Raw genomic sequence first — 9,554 nt, 5'->3', positions numbered from 1 at the left:
TTGTAAAGAACAGGTCGGGTAAAGCCCATCTGCCCATCTCACAGACTCGGGGGACTCATCCAGCTGCCACTGTATGCTATTCAGACAGAGGAGGCCTACACAGAAGAGTCAGTAAGTGGCAGAGCCAGAGCTGGAGTCCAGGTCCTCACATGCTTGATTCTGAGCTAACATCCAGAGATGGCCCCGGCTCGGCCCACCTGCTCACCTGGAGCTGACCTCACCTGGATGGGGTGACACTGCTAAAGTCCCTGGCCCACGCTGACCCTCCCGCCTTCTACCCAGGTAGGTCACCATGCTCCCCAGGTAAGTGTCCAGCTCCCCTGTCCCTGCCCCCTCCCCGCCCGCCACAACACACCTGCTCCTCTGCCACAGGCTCTCCTTGCTGCCCCCGCTCTCTGGTCACAGGGCGCCCAAGCCACCCTCTCACTGCCCCCAGGTCAGCGAAGGATCAGACAGAAGTGCCCTCAGGGGTCCCTGCAGGGTAGCGGCAAGGGCCCCATGCTTTCTAACTGACTCTCCTCGGGGTCTTCCCAGGCCCGGTGGAGAGCAGTGGCCTCGCCAGGACCTTCTGCAAGAGGCTGAATCAGAGCTTTCTGAAAAACAAAGCCTTTCACCTAGAACTTGTGGGTGAGAGGAGACAGGCCTTTGGGTTCTTATGGTCCCATGTCCCCAGAGCAACCTCCTGTCCCCCACCTCAGTCGAGATCTCTGCCACCCTGAGCACCCCAGCAAGAGAGACGGCAGGAGAGAGGGGAGACAGTGAACTGAGGGGTTGACACCGCAGCCTGCCTTCCGGCTGGGGGGTGCCTGCTCCTCAGTCCGTCTGCCCTGCCCTCTCCAGCCCTGGGGCTGCTCCCTTGGGATCAGCCCTGAGCATCGCCCTAAGGGACCCTGGCGCCAGGGAGCTGAGGGCTGCCACGCCCCCTCCCCACTCTTCCCACTTGAGGTCCCTGTGTGGACGCTGCCATTCCCCTGGACGTCCAGCTGGTCTCCCACTGTGGCTGTGAAGATGTCTGCAGAAACCCTATATCCAGGGCTCTGTGCTGGGCCGTCACGTGGTCAACCAGGTGCGCCTCGTTCAACAACCTGAGAAACAGGAGCCACTTAGCAAACTCAAACACCAGCCGGCAGATGCCAGGCGCAGTGTGGGTGAGCATCGCCCCGCCCTCGGGACCGAGGCCGGCTGGGAAGCCGCACTGCCCCCGGGCCTGCTCTGCCTCAACGTGGCACAAGCTCTTTTCCCGGCTGCAGCGTCCTCATGTCCTAAGAGCAGAGACCACAGGCCCGACCGCACCCTGCGAGGACTGACCTGCCAAGCCTGAGTGAGCAGAGCAGCTCTGTGGAGTGGACAGAGAAAAGCCGGGTCCCGCCTCGAATGGCTGTGACCGCCACAGGCGGGGAGCCGGGACCAGACAGGGAGGAAGGCCTCGCCTCACTTCCCGTTCGTCCTCCCTCTGCTGTAGGACCGGGGAGGCCAAACTCCGGAGGAGCGGAGAGGAGGCAGCCCACGGGAGCCTCGCGCTCAGCTGAGGCTTGGGGTAGACTGAGAGCGACCGGGGAGGAGCCTCCGATGCGATGGCAAAGCCATTGGTCCGGCTACGACGTGAGTGGCAGGAGCCAGCTCAGAGCCTCAGAGTAGCCCGGACGTGGGGTTTGGGGACCTGAGGATGCAGGGAGCTGCTGGGAGCCCTTGAACAGAACAGATGCGATGAGAGTCAGATCTCTAACTCCTGAAGCTCTTCTCCGCGTCTCTACCTGCTCTGTGCTACTGCTCCTCCCCTGCTCGCCTCCACCTGTCTGTCTACAAACAGGAGACGTGTGGCCTCGGGCCCACCAAGACCTGAGGGACTTGGCCCAGTCTCCCCTGGGACCTGAGAGCTTTCCTGTCCTTCTCGCAGGCCCATAAGTTGGTTTTTCCTTGCTGTGAGCATAAAGGCGTCGGAGCTCCTGGGACCTGGGGAAGAGACCACCTACAGCTGCTCCGCGTTCTGTTCCTATTCCATATGGGCCCCGAGGAAGACTCTGCGAAGAGAGCTACATGGAGCCACGTGAGGACACCTGAATGGGGCGTAGAAGGCATGAGGCACAACAGTCAGAATGCTGGGCCTCCAGGGACTGAAGCGACTTCCTCCGTTCGTTCATTCATTCATTCATTCATTCATTCTATGAATGGAAGCTAAATTTTATATTCACATGGAACGCGGTCCCTTAGTACTTAGTCCTTATCAGCCATGAGCTAGATGCTTTGCTGGAAGCAAACAGAGCATTTAAGGTGAAAGAACACGGGCCTAAAGGTAGACAGGCTGTGTGCAATCTCTCCCACCAGGCGACTGCCCGCTGTTGCCTTGGCCACAGAAGTAATGTCAACAACATTGGGGCCAGGAAGGTCCCTCCCGCGTGTGCTGTACTCCAGCGACAAGTCTGAAGTCACCTAGGTGGGTTTCTTCAGCCCCTCTGGCCCTTGCTCTGTGGTTGGCTTTTGGGAACTCTGAGCACAGGGCACCAGCCACTTAACCCTGCCCCAAGGAGGCGGCAGGGAAGAGACTAAGCGGACGCCTTTGCTGGGTCTCACATTCGGAATCGAGTGAGACCGCTGATGCAAAGACCTGCACAGGCCTCTCGTGTGATCTCCGACCCCGGAGAGCTGAATGAAAGCCGGGGTGTCAGGCAAGCGAGCCTCACTTCTCTGGTGAGTTTCCTACACGTGCTGCCTAAGAAACGTCACCAGTGGGGAGAGGAAGCAGGCTGGAGAGGGGTCGAAGGGAGTCTCACGCCTGATCCGAGGGGGCATTGTCCAGGCCAGCAGTCTCCCGAGGGCAGAGGAGGTGGTGAGAGCCACCCCCTGCCACGCTGTGTGGCAGTGACACTGGGAAGTTCTGTCCAGCGGTCCTGCCCACCTCCGCCTCCCATCGCTCCCCATGAACCCAACCTTCCAAGAGCTGCCTCAAGTTATGGCCAAGCTATCAGCTGACCCTTCTGCAGAACTCTCAAAACAGCCCTGCGCATCCAGCTCCATCTCAGCTGGACCTGTTTTGTTCTCTCAGCCCGAGGAACTCGTGCTTGAAGGGGCCATGCACTCAATCTGGGTGAGTTCTAACGGCTCTTTGGCCAAACCCACCTGGCTCTCAACCATCCGGCTTGTCTGGTGTCTGGCTAAGCTAATGTTTAGGCATTTTATGAGATGCTTAACATGTCTGGTTATCCTTCTAGAAAAAGGTAATCCTGGAAGAAAGTCCACGTGAGCCCAGAATCTCCCTGCCTCAGTAACCCACCCCGCCTCCCCACCACCACATCCACCTTGAGCTCTGGCCAGGAAGGTGTATGGACCCTCGGCCTGGGTTCACCTACGGGGTTATGGGCCTGCCAGCCAGTAGGTGAAGCTCTGAAAGGGGAGTTTAGAAAGCATGCTACTGGGAACCACTGGCGACCCTGACACCCCCGCCTCTTTCTTCCTCAGAGAACGGCACCCAAAGGTCCTGGCCACGGTCCTGGCTGGCTATCACTTCCTCGTCACAGTGCTGGCCACTGTGCTGGCACTACCCAAGATGATGTGCATGTCATTCGAAAAGTATAAGAAGCGCGTTTAACCAGCACACATCCTGTCAGTGGCGTTCTGGTTCAGCCGTCTTGCCTCCTGCCTCACATGACAGAATTCTGCGCCCCACGGCAGAGACCCTCCAAGCTCGTTGCCCTGGAATGCGTTGTATAAGGTGAGATGGATGATTCCAGCCATACTTCCTATTAGCAAGGAAGAAATGTGGGGACAAGGACAATTACCCCACCCCAGAGTCCTTTGGTGGAGAAGCAAAGTGCCCAGGAGCCGAGTTCTCGGCGAACGCTCTCCACGGCTCCAGGCGGCCTGCCCCCGCTGTCCCACGAGTCTGCCTGAACCGCTGAGGGTGCAGTCGTGTTCTGCAGGGCGCTGCTCATTACGCCCAGTCGCCCACTTTTCTACATGAGCGTGTTTCCCCAGGACGCCCAGGTGGCCATCCTCGCCCCCTGGGGGGCCATAGTTACCTCGGCCCCAGGAGCTCCCAGCCACCCTCTGACTCCAGAGGTTGTCTCCGGCACGGCTCTTCTCTCCTCTGCACGTGATCTCATGGCCTTAGGCGCAGGTCTACCCTTGTGGGGCCCTTCCTGGCCAGTCCTCCAGTGGTCTCGGAGGAGAGAGTCAGAATGTGTCCCTCAGGCCCAGTTACAGAGCTTGTCTCCTTTCCAAATCATGCTGTAATGGGCAGAGCCCTCAACTCAGCCCACACTCCCCTCCTGGCCCATGCGACTCTCTGAAGGGCAATGTTTCTCACTCTGAAAATGGGTGGTCCGTCTTGTTAACCCAGCGCGTCATGGGTTGGTTAGCTGTAAGGGCTGGCGGAGGGGAGGGCGGGGGTGTAGCTCTCGGCCTTCGTGATGAAGCGCCCTGGCCTCTGCTGAGTCATAAAGGCTTTAAGATGCTGGCTTCTGCCCACTGAGGACCTCAGGCCCCCAGTTCATTATCAGGATTTTAGAAAGACCAAGAGCTTCAAAGAAGAAGAAAAACACAGTGTAGGCATTGGCTTGCATCAAGGAGACCCTAAGAAGGGCCCCTAAGAAGATAAGATTTGCATGGATTCGCCGACTAAAACTTGAACTGCTTTAAAAAGCAAAAGGCCCTAAGTTGAGGGTATGAGCTGATTGGCATAAGTACTCAGAGGAGGGAGAATAGCTCTCAAGAGAGTGAGAAAGACTTCAGCAAGGAAGTAGCAATCCAGAACCTTCCTGAAAGGGGAAGAGGTCTGTAAGCTTGAGGAACAGAATGTGTGTAGCATGCCCGAGCATGGATGGTGGCCGTGAACCAAGGCTGTTGTAGCTGGACTCCTGGGAGGCAGGAGAAAGGCGTAACCCCAGTTCCTGATACTTCCTTCCTGTGGATGGAGCTCTGCCAGCAGTGACCTCCAGCATCTCTGCACCCCTCCACCTATCTCCATCCCCCAAACGTCCCCTGCCCCCCAAGTACACACACACACACACACACAGATCTCCTGATTAGCGGGTCAAGCACTAAACTGCACAGCTGAGCCACTTCCTCCTGTCCCTTACTCTCTTGGGAGCGGCCTGCTTTCAGAGTCTACACTCCCGGAATGGCAGCAGCAGCCCCGCCCTCCCCCAACATGGCAGTGCCGTGGTAGGTAAGTCCCTCTAAGCTATATCCTCCCACCCCGTCCTCCTCCCAAGAAGCCCGACATCCCCGCTAAATCTGCATGTCTACATCAGCAGTTGGTTCAAACCCCAGCTACATTTATTGGGTCCCTCAAGACGCCACGAGCCTGGGCTGGGGAGGGCTGGCAGGGAGCAGCCGCTTTCACTCTCTCCCTTTCCAACCCTGCCCATGGAGCTCATTCTTGGATCCCATGAAACTCGTATCATTAAAATAAAGTCCCTCTTGACTTGAGTTGATTCTGAATAAGTTTTTGATTCTTGCACCTAAATTTGTCCCAAGGCAGAAACGGCAAGAATTGGCTTCCCCGAGAGCTGAGTCACTTGTCTTCCTGTGTGTCGGTCGACCTCTCAGTCTGGGTTAAAGTAGAACCAGGCAGACAGCACTCTGCTGGTGGCGACCAGCGCTCCACAGTCACACGCAGTGTGGTGGGGGCTGTGGACTCTGTCCCACCTCCACCGCAGAACCAGAGAGCCGGCCGCCCACCCTGGTGCCTGGTGCCAATCAACCGAGCAAAGCAGGCCTGACTCAGGCACTGTGGGGGCCAGTGTGGTTCTGCCAAAACTCCTGATTTCTAAGGGGCCGGGGTCGGGGGAAGAGGGAGGAGCTAAGTTTACCCCGACTGATGCCAGTCTCAAAACCAAGAAAGTCCTGGATAAACTGGGACAAGTTGGTCACGCTAGCAAGAGCTTAGGTGCAAAAAATTAAAAAGAAGGATCAAGGACTCTATGAACTCTGACTCCAGTTTAATTTAAGGCTAATTAAAATAAAGCCTCATTTAAATCAGAACTCATTCCTTTTGGTAAAACAGAAATAATGTCAATCCGGAAGGGACACCAGGAAGCTTAAATGAGAACTCATGGAAGACGGCAGGCATTCGCCTTACTGGAAGGTTCTCTCACTGCCCCTAGCAGCTTGCCTTCCTCGGTACCTCAGGTTTTCTGTGCATTTGCCGTTCCCCTTCCCGCACTCACAAGTCAGACCATAACCAGCATCTGAGTGCGTGGAAACACCACGGACCTCCTCTCCCGAAGTTTTCATGCCAGCATCCTTCCCTGCAGCCCCCAGCCAGGGACCCTCAACACACCTGTGCCTTGGGGCACCCTCTCTACCTCAGGGGTGTCATTCCGGCATCTGCATACATAGTGCTTCTCTGAGTTAGGTCTCTGGGCCTTTGCACAGTCCATCACAGGCTGGGCCTGCGGGCTCCCGTTCTGCAGGACGGCCCCGGCTGGTCTAGTTGTAGTTTGTTGTTTCTCAGCTGTATAACCTGTAAACCAGAGCCTTCCTTGTTTGTCCACAAAGGAGTATTCGTGGGACGAGGCAGAGCACAGAGGGTTTTGCAGGATAGTATGATATTACAGTGATGGATATATGTCATCGCGCATTCATCCAAATGCATAGAATGTACGACAGCAAGAGTGAACTCTCAGGAAAACTATGGACTTCGGGTGATGATGATGTGTCAGTGCAGGTTCAGTCTGGGTAAAATGTACCATTCTGGTGAGTGATATCGATAATGAGGGAGGCTATGCATGTGCGGGGTTAGGACAGGTATGCATAATCTCTGTACCTGCCTCTCAATTTTGTTATAAACCTACCACTTCTCTAAAAAGAGTCTTTTAAATAAATAGTAACAAAAACATAAAATAGATGATTTCTCAAGTGCCCTTCAGCTAAAGTGTCATATGACTCTGATTAAAATTATATGCCCATAAGCAATCCAAAAGGAATTATGTCTAGAAATCTGAAAGCTAGCAGCCAGCCTGAGGAGGAAGAGCCCGTACGTCAAGACATTCTGCTCCCCAGCCCGGACTGCTGGCCGGGGTGTTAATTGGTGATGATGGAACCCAGCGGTGTTTTAGGACAGCCAAGAGGAAGAAGCCTGAGGAGGCTATACATTAGTCATGTCTGAAAATCCTTCTCGTTGACATGGTCAGCCAGAAGAGCTGGCCACTGCCGCTGGCCCAGATGAAGGACTTATGGATCTAGAAAAAGGAACAGTTAGCCGGCATTGCTTTATTTGCTCCATAGCCATGACTTTTTCCAGGGAGGGATTCACATAAAACTATTGGAAACAGAAGTCTGGATCAATGTGATAACTCGATATCACCGATTGTGCAAAATTACATGATGCTGATTTGGGTCCCAATTTGAGAGAGGAAACATGACATCGCACCAAGAAACTCAAGTCCTTGAGAGACTCAGGAGGACAAGGGGAAGGTGTCCGGCATCTGCCCTGTCCTCCTCTCCCCTGCTCCCAGAACAGACAGGCGGGAGACACGGGTGGGTTACCCCTGGACATCCAACGCCCCATGCTGACACCTGGGAAAAGTGCCAGAGAGACACACACAAACACAGTTGCGGCCCTCGGGGTCTCCAGCTCGAAGGGGGAGACAAACACACAGGAAATGAAAGCGTATAATTAGATACTGAGCCCAATGATACAGACAAGCGGTTCTCTAACCGGAGCGTGCCTCAGTGTCCAACGCTGCTGGCCTGTGGACCACATTCAGCGGCAAAGGTGCTCTGTCTAGACTACACTGGAAAACGAGAGAACAAGGAAATAAGTTTGGAATGATACTGGCAGCGAAGGGTTAATGGTGGTTGGGACTTGAAGAATGGGCAGGACTTAAATGAGGCAAAGAGGGCATTCTGGGAAAAAACACCTGAAGCAGAGAGGCAGGGAGGTGGGTAAGAATAACAAGGGTAGAGCACTGTCACCATTGTCACATGCCGGGGTCCCTGACAGACGAAGGCCTGGGGCTCCACGTGCAGGCAGCACACTCCATTCGCCCTCATCCCCTCCCCAATCAAGAAGCCACTCCGATTCCAATAAGTCTCCTGGCAGCTGATCTTCATAATGGAAACGATGATCGTTTTTGAGAGCCCCACTGACAGCTCCCAATCCCGCCTGCTCAGCCAACTTGGACGGTGTCTCACCTGGCTTGTCGTAATGGCTTGTTATTTGGCAGCCTGAAGTGACTCCCACTTTTCTTCTCCAGCGTCAAGCCAGAAGAGCTTCAGTCTTCCAAGAACTGAGTGTCTTGAAGGCACACAGCGTGGTTATGAACTTAGCAGGCAGCCAGAGCAAACCAGTATGTTTCGTAGAGTGCTTAGTCATGAGCCCCCCTCCTGATTCAGTCAGGGTCGTGACCAAATAAGAAAATAAGAGCCCTCTCTCCCCACCCCTCCCTTGGAAATCTTTAGGTTAGAGATTTGTTCTAACAAAATGTTCATCCCTTTTCCCACAGAGCTGCACTTGTGGGTGCAAGAACACAAAGGCATGTGTGCAAAAGGTCTTCCATTCGGAAATTGAGCTAATATTTATTGGACAGTGTTTTAGTTTCCCCAGGCTGCCATAACAAAGTACTTCAAACTGGGTGGCTTATAAGAACAGAAATGTATTTTCTCACAGTTCCAGAGACTAGAAGTCTGAAATCGAGGTGTTGGCAGGACCAGGCTTCCTCCAGGGCCTCCAGCGTAGGCGGCTTCCTTGCTTCTTCTAGCTTCCGGTAGCACCAGGCACTCGCTGGCGGTGGCAGCATCACTCCCACCTCTGCCTTCAGCTCCGCTCCGCATCTCCCCCCATGTCTGCCTGTGTCTAAATTTCCTTCTCACAAGGACACGGATCATGTTGGATCAAGGGCCCACCCTACTCCAGTATGAGCTCATCTTAAGTAACTACATCTGTATGTAACGACTCCATTCCCAACAGGGTCACATTCTGTGGTACTGATGGTTAAGACTCCAACATATCTTTCTGGGGGATGCAATTTAACCCATAACAGGTACCTGATATAAAGCCACATTAAAACATAAAGTCCCTGCTGAATTTGACCTTGTCTTTGAGCGGGCTTCCTTCCTCTAAATTGAACTAGAACAGTGAGCTATTTTAAATAAAATGGAAACGTACCTATAAATCAGGCCATATTCTCAAGATCGACTGAAAAACAAGGCATGGAACGCTTGCTTGCCCCACACCTAATAGCCAGTGATCAATCTGCAAGATCTAAATAGCAAGTCCATTAGCAGAGGTGACAACTAATTCATTTATTCATTCAACATATTTGAGGCCCTTCTGAATGCCAGGCACTGTTCTAGGTGCTGGTGATACAGGCGAGGACGAAACAGATGAAAATCCCCAAACCGACAGAGCATGTCTTCCAGCGGGGAGAGGACAGGCAGACAGAATGAACAAACACCTGGTAAGGGCAGACAGAGAAACAGTGAGAGAGAGGTATGATCGGGATCTGCATTTTTAAACAGGGCAGTCAAAGGAGGGCCACCATAAGGTGACAAAGGCCTGAAGGAGGGAAAGGCTGGTCATGGGGTGAGGGGTACAGGGAGGGCACAGCAAA

This window comes from Pteropus medius, unplaced genomic scaffold, assembly GCF_902729225.1.
Source record: "Pteropus medius unplaced genomic scaffold, Ma_sr-lr_union100, whole genome shotgun sequence".
Taxonomy (NCBI): Eukaryota; Metazoa; Chordata; class Mammalia; order Chiroptera; family Pteropodidae; genus Pteropus; species Pteropus medius.
The sequence above is the reverse complement of the archived record's forward strand: the minus strand, read 5'-3'. Positions refer to the sequence as shown.